The following is a 12,516-nucleotide window of genomic DNA, read 5'->3' on the forward strand; positions in this document are numbered from 1 at the left end:
TCAGTCTGGCAGTACACTGAAGATTTCTACTGTTTTATTCTCATTATAATTAAGTGACAGAGATGGAACTCTCTAGCACCCCTGTTATACTCTGGAAAGAGAAATTAATAGGCACAAACTGAAGTGCTGATTCTTGATTAATAAACAGCATCACTGAACTTTGTCTTGATGGCTTCCCCTTCTGCTTTTGTAAGTTTTATTTATTTGTTTGTTTGGTTGGGTTGGGTAGTTTTTATTTTTAACTTGGGCATTTCCAGAACATGAAATCTTTGTGACTTATCTCTTAAGTTTCCCCTTCCAGGCTCCAGTAGATCTCTCTCAGTAGCCTTGAGGGCTTCCATGTAATTAAGTGCCAGGAACATCAGAAACAGAGGAGAATTAATTATATATGCCTCTATGAAATTACCACACTTGCCAGTGCTTGACAAGGGCAACCCACCAACTAGGGACTCCTGCGTGCTGACCTGAGAGTGCCTTTGTTTCAGAGTGTGTGGATCCAGTTCACTACTGGGAGATTCTGAGATAAAAACCGGGGCAGAAGACTTGCATACAGGTTTCTCATGCATCTAGACATCTTCACATTACTAGAGTTTCCTACTTATAGTTAACACTTTCATTAATGGGAGAATTAAAGATTCTGGGGCACCTTGTAGCTGCTATTAAATCTTCCCATCTGCTATGTAACTAAAGAAGGAAGTTCAGAGACAAACAAAAGTGCCATTATATCTATTATCAGTTTCCCTAGCACATGCCATGAATATGTGAATGTGTACAATTAGTGCCTCATGAACTCTTGGGCCTATTAGTTCATATGCATAGATGCTACATTCTCTGGGAATTCTTATGAATGTAAAGTTTGGCAACATTTTTTGAAATAAAAATACATGCTGAATACATCTGTAATAAAGTAAATAATGAGGTGTCCAACTTGCATTTTCTGACATTCTTGTAATTTCGACAGATGAATCTCTGTTTTTCTGTGTCAGTCTCTTTCTTAGTTTCTCTGTCTCTCTCTCTTACTGAACACATGGCTCTGAGGATATCTAAAGAAATAACTGATTTTTAGAACTAGAAAGATGGCTTTGAAGTTAAGAACACTAGCCACTCTTGCAGAGGGATCTGGGTTCAATTCTAATACTCACATAACAACTCAGGAATATGACACACTTTCCTGGCCTTCATTGACACCAGGCATGCCAGGGATATGCAGGTTCACAAACAGGCAAAAAACTATGTATATTAATAAATAAAAAATAAATAAAACAAGCAAACAAATAATATAAATCTTTTCAACAGTCTGTTAGCACATGCACAAACTTAATTTGGGTTAGAATTTATTTTCAGTGATATTTATATAACAGATGTTTATCTTTAAGCTAGTAGTGTTTAGTTATTTAGCTAGTCATTTTTATCAGCTGCCTAACATCCATGATTGTTTACATTCTTATAGTCTGTGTTAAATTCTACATATGTTCAGTGTAGTATGGGGTTCACTGCTTCCTGCTATACTGATGCCCCACCCCACCTCTATACAATTTCAGTTAAAACAAAACAGCAGCTCCAACAGAAATCAAGAGCATTCTCCTCCTCTGTAAGCTGTAATTGAGGTTATGGCTCAGCATATTGCCTGTGGCAGAATCTATTACCAAGAAATGGAGACCATGATTTGAAGCTGACTGCAGTGTAAGCAAAATGAATTAATTATTAGCAGGACAGAATTGAAGGAAAATACAGGGCTTCCTAGAGAGAAATACGTTGGCACTTCTGGAAACCGGACATAGGAAGGAAACTACTGAAGAATCCACACTTCTGCTTGACTTTTGAAATTTTCTTATGATTTATAGCATTCAGTGTTCACAGTGATATCTTATAGTTTGTGTTCTTCCTCAGTGTGACATTCATTGTAGTTTAATTTCTAACTCTGGTTTACTAAGACAGGCAGAGAGTTAAATCATGATTAGAGAAGCTTTGTTTCAATATTATAATTTAATATGAGTAAAACTCAAAAGGCAGAAATGGGACTTGTTAAAATTTATAAACAGTTTCAACTTCTTATGTTAAATGTGTAATCATACTTAAGATTTAGTGATAGTTAACAAATTTAAAAGTCTTCATAGCAGAAAGGCATGTAGAGTATTTTTGTTTCTTGTCTGTTTCAGTGTTTCTACTTGGAATTATATCATGACTGTGTTTTGTGATTCCTTTTGCCAGTCTTTGGCGTCAGAGTAGCTCATATTCCCTAAATCAAAAATAAGGGATTGGAATTAGAAGATAGAGAATAATTAAACATTGCTATAATTATGTTTTCAATTTTACAAATAGATACAGATATGTAAATGCAGAGAGACATAGTTCCATATCTGATCCAGGTAACTCATGGATAGACTCTTTTATTGGTCCAACAATGTGGACTTTTCTTTCCCATTTTGTGTTTTTGTTTTTTTTTTTTAATTTTTATTCTTGTTCTGCTTTTGTTTGTTTTGTTTTTAAAAATTATTTATTTTATGTATATGAGTATGCTGTTGCTATCTTCAGATTCACCAGAAAAGGGCATCAGACCCCATTACGTATGGTTTTGAGTCACTGTGTGGTTGCTGGGAATTGAACTCAGGACCTCTGAAAGAGCAGAGAGTGCTATCAACCCTGGAACCATCTCTTCAGCCCCATGTTTCTATTTTTAACTTAAAAGCATTTTATCCTTTTTATTATAACGCCCCAACACTTAATATAAATTATATTCTTCTTCTTATTTAATCTCTTGGAGTAGATAGTGATAGAATTACCTTGTTTTTGTTAGCATATTTACTGACCTAAAATTAAAAAAAGCCACTTGACTATTCAACCATATTCATCAACTATTCACTTAAGCAGGTACAACGGAAGAAAGCTGTGTGTTTATTTCAATGAAAACAAGAGTGTTTATGCAACCTGCTGCTGTGTTTAAATTTCAGTAAATTTATTAAAAATTTATATTTAACTTACATTTATCATGTAACAAGAAAATATAATTTACTTTTAGGAATAAGTTTTGTATCTAGTTGTATACTTCAGATATAATGTTTAAAGTCATCTTTCTGGTCATTTAAAATATTGTCTATTTGAATGTTCTGCTGCTTGCATTTGTTGAGAGCTTCATGTTCATCCACAGAGTCCTTGTCACAGATTTTAATAATTTGGGGGTACATTAAACAATTTTCCTGAAGCGACACAACTACGTCTAAACAGATTCAAGCTTCAAATGTGCCCTCTGATTGTTAATGCCATGCCTGGTCAATGTGCCATGATGTTACCTGTGTTGAATTGTGAAGAGTAAGTAGATGCTGGGCCAGACTCTCTGTGTGACTTTGAACATATCATATTCTAGTTCCCTTGTGTCTAAAGTGTAATCACTGCAAGGTTCACTGAGATTGTATAAGTAGCTTCTATATAGTACCTGATCCATGGCAAACTCTTAGTTGAAGATAGCTGTTGTGCATATTTCTATTCCCAGCACCAGAAGATGGAGCTGGAATAATCCTTAGTTTGAGGCAGTCTGGTCTATATACCAAGTCTAAATACATAATAATAAATACATAATACATAATCTAAATACATAGGAAGGCACAGTCTTAAAAAAAAAAGACAGGAAAGATATGTAAAGTGTAGCTGTTTTATGAAATTGTGATAAAAACTGATTCTTGCTTCTTGAGAAGATCTGGAGATAGAAACATCCTAAAAGTGACAGTGACACATGCAGAATATGCTCTGCTTTTGAATTTACTTCCCACTGTTTTTATCTATGTATGCTCCTATGGAGACAGGAGAAATAAACATGTTTCCTGATGTCACATAGAACTCAGCAAAAAAATCCTGATACCACATGCCTAGGAGTTTCTATCTACATCTCCAGCAGTCACTTTGCTATCAGGCAATGGAATATTCTGTAATTCTGTTCAATTCTGACGCTGCACTGGAGTTTGATTCAGATCTCCTAGTTAACAGCCCAAACCTGTAAAGTTGTCCTCCATTGCCCTGCTTCGGAAGTGAGCCATAAGCCCAGGTTGTGATCTATAATTCCCATCAACCCATAGGAAATTGAGACGCCCTGGGGTTTACTTAATTTGCCAGAATGACTAATAGAACTCAGAGAAGCATGTTACTTATAGCTACAAAGGATGCTCTAAAGTCTAAATGAGAGAGATGCATAGTGTAGGCATGCAGAGAGGAGAGTACAGCCCCTTGATCTCTGAGGGTACTTCACTCTCTAGGAATCTGCTCAGCACTCTGGAAGCTTGTGGGACTACTGGTGTTCTCTTCTTCTGAGGCTCTATTACACAGTACTCTTGCTTATATCATTGCCCATAGAGGATACACACAAGCCTCACTTCTAGCTCTGGAGGCTGAGGGGATAAGAAAGAAGATTTGCAAACTTTCAGTCATACCTCTTTTTTTCCCTGGATCATCCATTCTACTGGAGACCACCAACCATCAGTCACCTCATTAGCAAACAAAAGACTCTGAAGAGAATGCAATGAAATGGAGAGTTGTATGCCAAGGGACAGATGGGAAACAAATGTATTATTTCTTATGAATGAAACTTATGTCTCAATTGTTCCAGTTTTCCCAACCTTAGCAGCTTGGCAGCTCCTCCTTGGTAGATGAAGTTTGAACATCAGACATAAGAGGGTGAACGATGAGATTGTGAGCCTGGGCAGAGTATGTTCATCCCATGTCAGTGCTCTGTTGCATTTTCATTTCTATGCTATTAGCTTCAACTTTAACCTTGGGATTTTGATATTTCAGAATTGAAGTTCTCAGCTCTGCTGTTATCCACAAGGTACAGACAAAAAGGAATAAAAGTAATATGCTTCTAATTGCTTCATAATGATAAATGTTTGCAATTTGGTTTTGGTAAAATGAAAGTGATATACACTTAGGGAAATTAGTTGTGAATGATTATTAACAGATATTTTATCATAATGAAAAATTCCATTGGTCATTGAATACATACATAATAAGAATGCTGGCAAATACTAAAAATTTTGCAATGAGAGATGTAAGCCATACTATCAGCAGAGAGAAATGGAACCCTGAGAAATCCTGGAAAATATGAATCCCAGAAGAGAACATATTACCATGGCAAAGATTTATCCTGAAAACAATACACATACATATATTCTAATCATGTGGCTGTTTTCTGGGACAGCAAAAATGATTAAATCATCAACATACTTGCACCTAAAATAGATATTGAGTATAACATACAATTAAGTAAATCATTGCAGAACACAACACTGAGTGTGACACCAAAGGCAGAAAAATTTGCTGAGAGAGCACAGAACAGGGAGGTATTACTCTAGAATGCTGGAGAAAGCAGTGGACACTGGAAAGATTGGTGGATAGATAGATGGATAGATGGGTGCATGGATGGATAAATAGGTGGTATAAAGTATCACAGAAGCAGAATGGTGCATTCGATATCATATTCTAAAAGTATAACAAGGTTTCTCAAATGAAAGGGAGTAGTCAGACATTATGGTTAGTGTTGTGGTTGAACATGATCATATGAAATGGAGTCGTCAGAATACCAACGTTCTGAGGCAAGAAGAAAATCGATGGACCCTATGATACAAGCAAAGAACTGAGTAGCTTTTCAAAACTACAAGTTACTGGTTGTTATTCCCAAAAGGTGTAATTTAATAGTAGTAAACCATGTCAGTCAAACTCTGCTAATAGTGTATTTCAAGTTACAAAATAGGATACACACTATAAAGGGAGTCGAGGGTAAATCTTTAAAATGGAAAAAAAAATCTTAAACCCCTAAGCAGATAAATACTTTTCTTACAGGGTTTTGCCTGTCTATTTTTATGTGTCTGTTTCCTTAGTTTTCAATGATCAAATTTACACCAATTTAATTTTCATAGTGGGGTAAGTAACTGTCTGTTCCCTGAAGTCACATATTCTTGAGTGTGTATACATGCACTTGTATGTATCTGTCCTTAGGCACTGAGTCCCCTTTATAGTAATACAAACATAAAATTGATACCTTTCTTAGAGTGCTATTCAGTATTAAATTTTTTTGATAAATACTAGTTCATTGTTTTTTTGAATAAGCCTCCTTTCCCGATACGATGTAGGATTCAGTCCCAAGTGAGCAGTGATAACACTGAGAATACACAGAACAACAGTGTTTACTGAGCATTTATTAAGTGCCAAATGATGGTGTCAGCTCTTCACAGATGATCTCACTTAACTCGTACTAATGGTTCACAGTCTGAAAGTGTCAAATTTTGTGTCTGATACAGAATGCCTTTTTGCTTTAAAATTTAGCATTTTTACGTTTCACATCTCTGAATGTTGTATTTAAAGTGGGTCATCGAGCTGCTGATTTCTCTCACAGATACCCCCAGTCTTCTCAAGTTTCTTAGGTTTTTTTGGAGTGTGAGCTTTCTTCAGTTCTCCCAGCAACATGTGTTGAGTAGAACATGTAATGAGCAACCCATCACTTTATTTGCTCTGCCTTCAGAACTGCAGCAGTTCAGGGAAGGCAGACATGCTAGCCATGGGAGAAGATGGGTGGAAGGAAGCCCACCAAAAGGGGAAAAACTGAGGAGAGAAGTTAGGAGCGAAGAGAAAGAGGCATGCTGGCTGTCTTGTTCTCCCAAAGACAGAAAAGTCCTTAGTGTCAAACTGTCTTTGTTTTCTTCAGTTTCCAGACATCTGCATGTTACATTTTGATTTTGCAATGACAAAAGTGTGATTTAAGAAGTCAATAATTGATCACATTTTAGATTGATCCATTATAAAGGAAAGATTTCATCTATAAGCACAACAGTAGTAAAGAAGTTAGGCCACACAGAAGAGCTTCAAAGGCTTAGAAGGTGGTTGTTATACCTGTTTGTATCTGCATAAATATATAAATATATAAATAAGTATGGCATCTCCTTAACTTTGAAAACAGTAGAGCCACTTGAATAATTTTATACGTGTTATTTCATAAACTGTCCTTCTAAAGATGCATTTCAGTGTTCCCTTTTGCCTAACACTGATGTTAATAAAAGGTTATGATTCTAAAAGGAGAGTGGTTTAGTATCTTCCATTATTGACCACATTCAGGTGAAAGAGTCAGGCAAATTGGAAAATGGAACGAAATTATTTGAAGTGGCAGCCTTAAAGCTACCATTATATTATGCCTTCTGATGAAACACAATTGTGCTTTAGTTATAGAAAATGATAAGGAGTTAATAATTGAATAGTGAGAAGATACACTAGTTACATGGACCATAAAGGAACCTACTTAACAAAATGACAATTTTATTAGCTGCATTAAGCATCTATGCCAGTCTTTTAGAAGGATATGACTAAATGCCCATCAATGATCAATGTGCTTTCCTGAATGTTTATTTAAAAACAACCAGGATATTCCCAAATCTTTACATTTTAAATTTACAAATTACATTTTTGTCTTTAATGTCTTGTTTTGAAGGCTTTACATAGGAGTGCTAATTAATGTGAGGATTTTTAACTGATATCCTTGTTGCTAGGCAAACAGAAATTTCACATCACTTTATTTTGGAAATATTCCACATGTGTGTGTATGCAGGCTTGTGTGTGTGTGTGTGTGTGTGTGTGTGTGTGTGTGTGTGTGTGTGTGTGTGAGTGTGTGTGTGTGTGNGCTAGGCAAACAGAAATTTCACATCACTTTATTTTGGAAATATTCCACATGTGTGTGTATGCAGGCTTGTGTGTGTGTGTGTGTGTGTGTGTGTGAGTGTGTGTGTGTGTGTGTGTGTGTGTGTGTGTGTGTGTGTGTGTGACATTTGAAATCATGCTTAAAGAAGTCTTTTCTGGCAGGCAGCCAGCACTGCCATCAGAACATGCTGCCATAACCAACTAAGTTAGTTGTTTCTTTAAATTTTCCTATCCCAGTGGCTTACGCATATCTAATGTTTCAAAGTACTTATAAAAATTATGTCTACTAATTTGTCTTTTAACAATGAGAAGATGCCACTTAGGAAGCACACATGGAAGTATCTCAACATTTCAGGTAACATCATTTATTTTTTCTCCTACACAGACTTTACCTTTCTAGGCTATATCAGCCAGACTGTGTGTTACTTCTTGAATTCTTCATATGTTGGTTTTTTTCTTTTTTGGTTTAAGTCTTGATTTGGGTTTCACCAGGAGTCTCTATGTCTCTTTCTAATGGTGTGGGGGTGGGATACAGAAACACCACTATGGGAGTCAGAAACAGAACTTGCCTCGCCGAAGGACAGAGTAGTCTTCTAAGATCAGAGAAAACTCTGAAGCAAAGAAAGGCCTTCGATTGGATGTGAGTTAGAGTGGAGCAGATGAGTTGGGTGCTCCAGGAGTCCAAACAGTATCTATCAGACCTACCCTGTGCTGTGCCCTTCCAGATAGTTGTTGGTATTTAATCTGTCTATGAGTAGAGAGGGGTCATTTCTTTATCTTTCTTTCTTTCTTTCTTTCTTTCTTTCTTTCTTTCTTTCTTTCTTTCTTTCTTTCTTTCTTTCTTCCCCTCCCTTCCTTCCTTCCTCTCTCTCTCTCTCTCTCTCTCTCTCTCTCTCTCTCTCTCTCTCTCTCTCTCGGTCATTTCTTAATTTCATATTCATTTTATTAGTTTACATATTTAATGTTCTCTCTTTGTTAGGGAATAGTGTTTGAGACATGGAAGTAGATACCAGGGAAGAAAATGACACATTGCTGCTATTGAGGACTCCACAGGCAGGTTCCAGACACTGCAGTGATGGCAATCCTGTAAAGTATACAGAAGGATGGCCCATTTACTCATTCTCTCTAAATGTACGAAGTCCACCTGGTCTTTCCCCCATCCTACCTTCTGCAATGGCTGTGACCTGGTGTTCACCATTTACTTTCTCCTCCTTAGTACCTGAGTCTCTGCTTACCCACCCCCACCTTGAGTATGAATGCCCTAAGGGGAAGAGGTAACTGTGTTATGCTTCCATTCAGGATATTTTGTCAGAGTCAGTGTTGAAGGTTTTGACATGGAGGGTTCTGAATCCACATAGGTGAGAAGGTAAGGACCCCATCGTACAGAATTAAGTTTTATGAAAGATGCCTGCTACTGTGAGCCATGCATAATGCATTTGGAAGGTGCCCATATAAAAAAGTAATGATTACAGACTACTTAAGCATATGTGGTTATTAATCCATAATTAGAGACACAGTGGTAGTAATGTGAATAGAAGAGCAAAGTAATGCAAAATACTGCTGCTACTTAATAATTTCATTACCCTTCCTTGACTTTCCTTAGGGGGATGATAAAGGTTGCCGCATGGATAAGGATGATAGCCAGTTACTGTTTGGCTCAGTACCTCTTAGGTGTTGCCAAACATATCTTGTTTCTGAAAGCCCGACAACTGTTCTGCAAGGCAGATTTTCATTTTCATTTTACATTAGAACACAGGTTAATTAACTTGTCTAAAAGTCACAACTCAGTCATGATTTAAACCGGGTGTCTCCAATTCTGAGACATGGCTACAGAACAATCAAAAGGACAGGGTAGTCCATGAAGGAGCCCAAGGTGGAAGTTTTGCAGATTCCACCATCGGCCAGCCACTTGGTGAGGCACTGTGCCTGCCAGTCTGAGTGTTGCTGGCAGCGTTCCTGCCCTCTGAGAGCTCTACCTGTCATAGAAAGGGCACCTAAGCTAGGAAAGAAAGCAGGGCACAGCAGGTGATAAATGTTGCTGACAACTTCAGGTGCTAAGAAAGCCAAAAGTTAGAGGGATTCATTGACTTTAAGATTTCAGAATGGCTTTTTGAGGAAGGATATTTTATCTGTAAGTTGAAAGAGAACTAGGCTCAAGATGCTGTAGGTGGGAGAGCAGAGAGAAGTGCTCTAGGCAGACCGGAAGACCCAGTGCTATCATTTCAACAATGCAGGAATGTAATAAGTAGGAATTGAATTCAGAATGGGGAATGGACATGGTAGAAACTGGAAAGATGGAGGCCCTGGGAGCCACACTGTGTGAGTCTTGATGCATTTCCATTCTGGAGTCATAGAAAGCCTGTGGAGGGGTTGACATTGGATCTGTGATCTGCATTCTCCCTCAGTCTAAGCTGTGGCACACAGATCAAAGAGGAGTACACTCAAAAGGGAGGAGGTCTCATTGGGAATTCTGTGGGTGAGGAAGAAGTAGGTATGTCTGTCTATGAAGGCTATAGGGGCCTTGGGAAGAAAAGCCATGATTTTATAGTGTAGAATCCCAAGAGTTATAAGGTTGCTTGTGTGGTTTGTGAAAGTACTTCAGAGAGACTTGAAGAAGGCTTGCTTTCCACACAAAAGCTGTGGCTGGCTATCTTTTAGCCAAAGATCTGGAGCAACCCATCTCTACTTCTCAAAGGCATGCTGGAAGGGTTGGTTGGATCAGGAATAATTTTTTGTCCTGTTTTCTTAATTTAAAGAATAACTACATTTACCATTTAAAAAGATATTTTCTTGTAAGATACAACTACTGATGTATGTCCAATGAGCTCAAATCATAACTGTTTAAACAAAAGAGAAGGCAATCGCCTCACCAGGGAGCTTTCCTAGAAGGCCTTAAGTTAACATCCCATTCATGTAACAGGATTCCAAGCTTGGTGGGTTTGGGTGTTTATTTTAATCTTGTCTTGTCATTAGCAAGTTTGCTACATGAGTTACCCTTGGGTATGCGGTGGAAATGGCTTTCTCTCGCTTTCTCTTTGTGTCTTTCTATTTTAAGGATTTAGGGTATTATGCCTGAGTGAATTGGTTCACAGGGATTTCACTTACTCACTATATGCTGCTGCGCTTTTGTTCTCAGTCTGGCTAAGCCACATACCTCCTGAATAGCATGCTCACGCGGAGGTCACATGATGTGGGGGTACATAGGTGCCAGCTTTTCTTTCTGCCTGGGCGGTGTGTGGTGCACAGAAAGCCACTGGAACTATAAACTCTAATTTCTCAATCAAGAATAGTTAGAAAACCAGAGTTCTGCATTTTCATTAACACAGGGCCCTGTATGCCAGCTCAGCTTACTACCTGCTAAGCCTCCTAGGTCTTTTAGAGAATGTGCATTGGCAGTTTTCCAGTTTCACAAAGGCTCATAAATAACTGCCTTTCATATGAAATGTATTTGGTTTGGCATATTGACACTGGAATACATTATTCTTTTAGCAGTTGAACAAATTAAAATGAAATGATGGCTCCGTCTTTTTCAGTGTAATAAAATGAGCATAATTGGGTTACTATCTTTATCTGGCAGTCAGGAATTAGATAGTGTGCCCAGTTGCACTACAGGATATTTACACATATCCTATTCCTGTTGTTCCCACATACAAACACTTAGGAGAGAGAATGATCAAGCAAGATGATTGCAGTCATAATATCTAGGCCCATTATCTTTCAAAAACCTTATGATTTGATCTTGGATACAGTCAGGACACCTGGACTTTTGTTGCTGTTGTTGTTTAATGTTTTCTTAAAACTCAAGATCATTCTAATGTGTGGCCAAAATTGAGGTCCAGCGTTTCCCATTCTGGTATCAGGAAGAACTCTCCTCTAATGACATTCTTGTTAAATATCCTTGTTTCTCTCTGCTTTTTGTTCCCTAAGCCTGCTGCACAACTTGGTAAGGATATGAGCTAGCAGAATACGGAAATCATCGAACATTTAGAAGAGTGAGAAGAGGATGACTCATTGGTTTCCTTTAGACTTCATACTTGATATGACCAGCTATCACTTCAGTGATGCTCAGAGTGATTGAAGGCTGCTGTACTATGTATAGAATCAGATTGTCCGAGAGCTGCTCTGGTGTTTTCCTGTGGGCCCTGGTACACTGGCCAGTTGATTTGCAAATCGTCAGAGGCATCTGTATAGTAATGAAAATCTCATTGCACGGAGTTTATGAATTTTTCCTTTAACTGGGAGTATGTTTGTTTCATTTTATACTATGAAATTGATTTTAATATTCAGTTGCATATTCAGTTATGTATTCATCAGCTGGTACATGGTTATTTCATAACTTTGACTACAATGCGAAATGCAACATGTATCAAAATGAAATCTGACATCTTTAGTGTCATAGAAGGTTTAGAAGTCAACTTTCTGACCATCTCTTTATAAAATGAAGTTCTTTCTTTTAAACTCAATAGATTTTGGTTAAAGTGTGATAGGACACAAACTTAGGTTGTTTTAAATCATTGTGGGTACTTTTAAAGCTTTAGGAAGCCATAAGAACCTCCAATGAGAATGTGAGTCATCTTTCACTTAAGATAAATCATTGTTTAAAAACAATGTAATGCATTGCAAGGTGCCATCAAGTTTTAATAAGGAATCTTTAATTAAAACCATAGATGGCCATACTTGTAATCCCAGCACTTGTGAGATAAAGGCAGGAAGGTCTCAAGATAGAGCCCAGCAGAAAGGGTCTTCTCCTCTCTTCTCTTCTCTTCTCTTCTCTTCTCTTCTCTTCTCTTCTCTTCTCTTCTCTTCTCTTCTCTTCTCTTCTCTTCTCTTCTCTTCTCTTCTCTT

At 37.6% G+C, this 12,516-nt stretch overlaps 1 protein-coding gene across 4 annotated transcripts in view; it reads left to right on the forward strand.

Moving 5' to 3' along the window:
- Macrod2 (mono-ADP ribosylhydrolase 2) overlaps positions 1-12,516 on the forward strand; it is a 1,928,923-nt gene that overhangs the window by 716,348 nt on the left and 1,200,059 nt on the right. The gene's annotated exons all lie outside the window — the stretch shown is intronic.

The sequence above is a fragment of the Mus pahari genome, chromosome 3 (assembly GCF_900095145.1).
Source record: "Mus pahari chromosome 3, PAHARI_EIJ_v1.1, whole genome shotgun sequence".
Taxonomy (NCBI): Eukaryota; Metazoa; Chordata; class Mammalia; order Rodentia; family Muridae; genus Mus; species Mus pahari.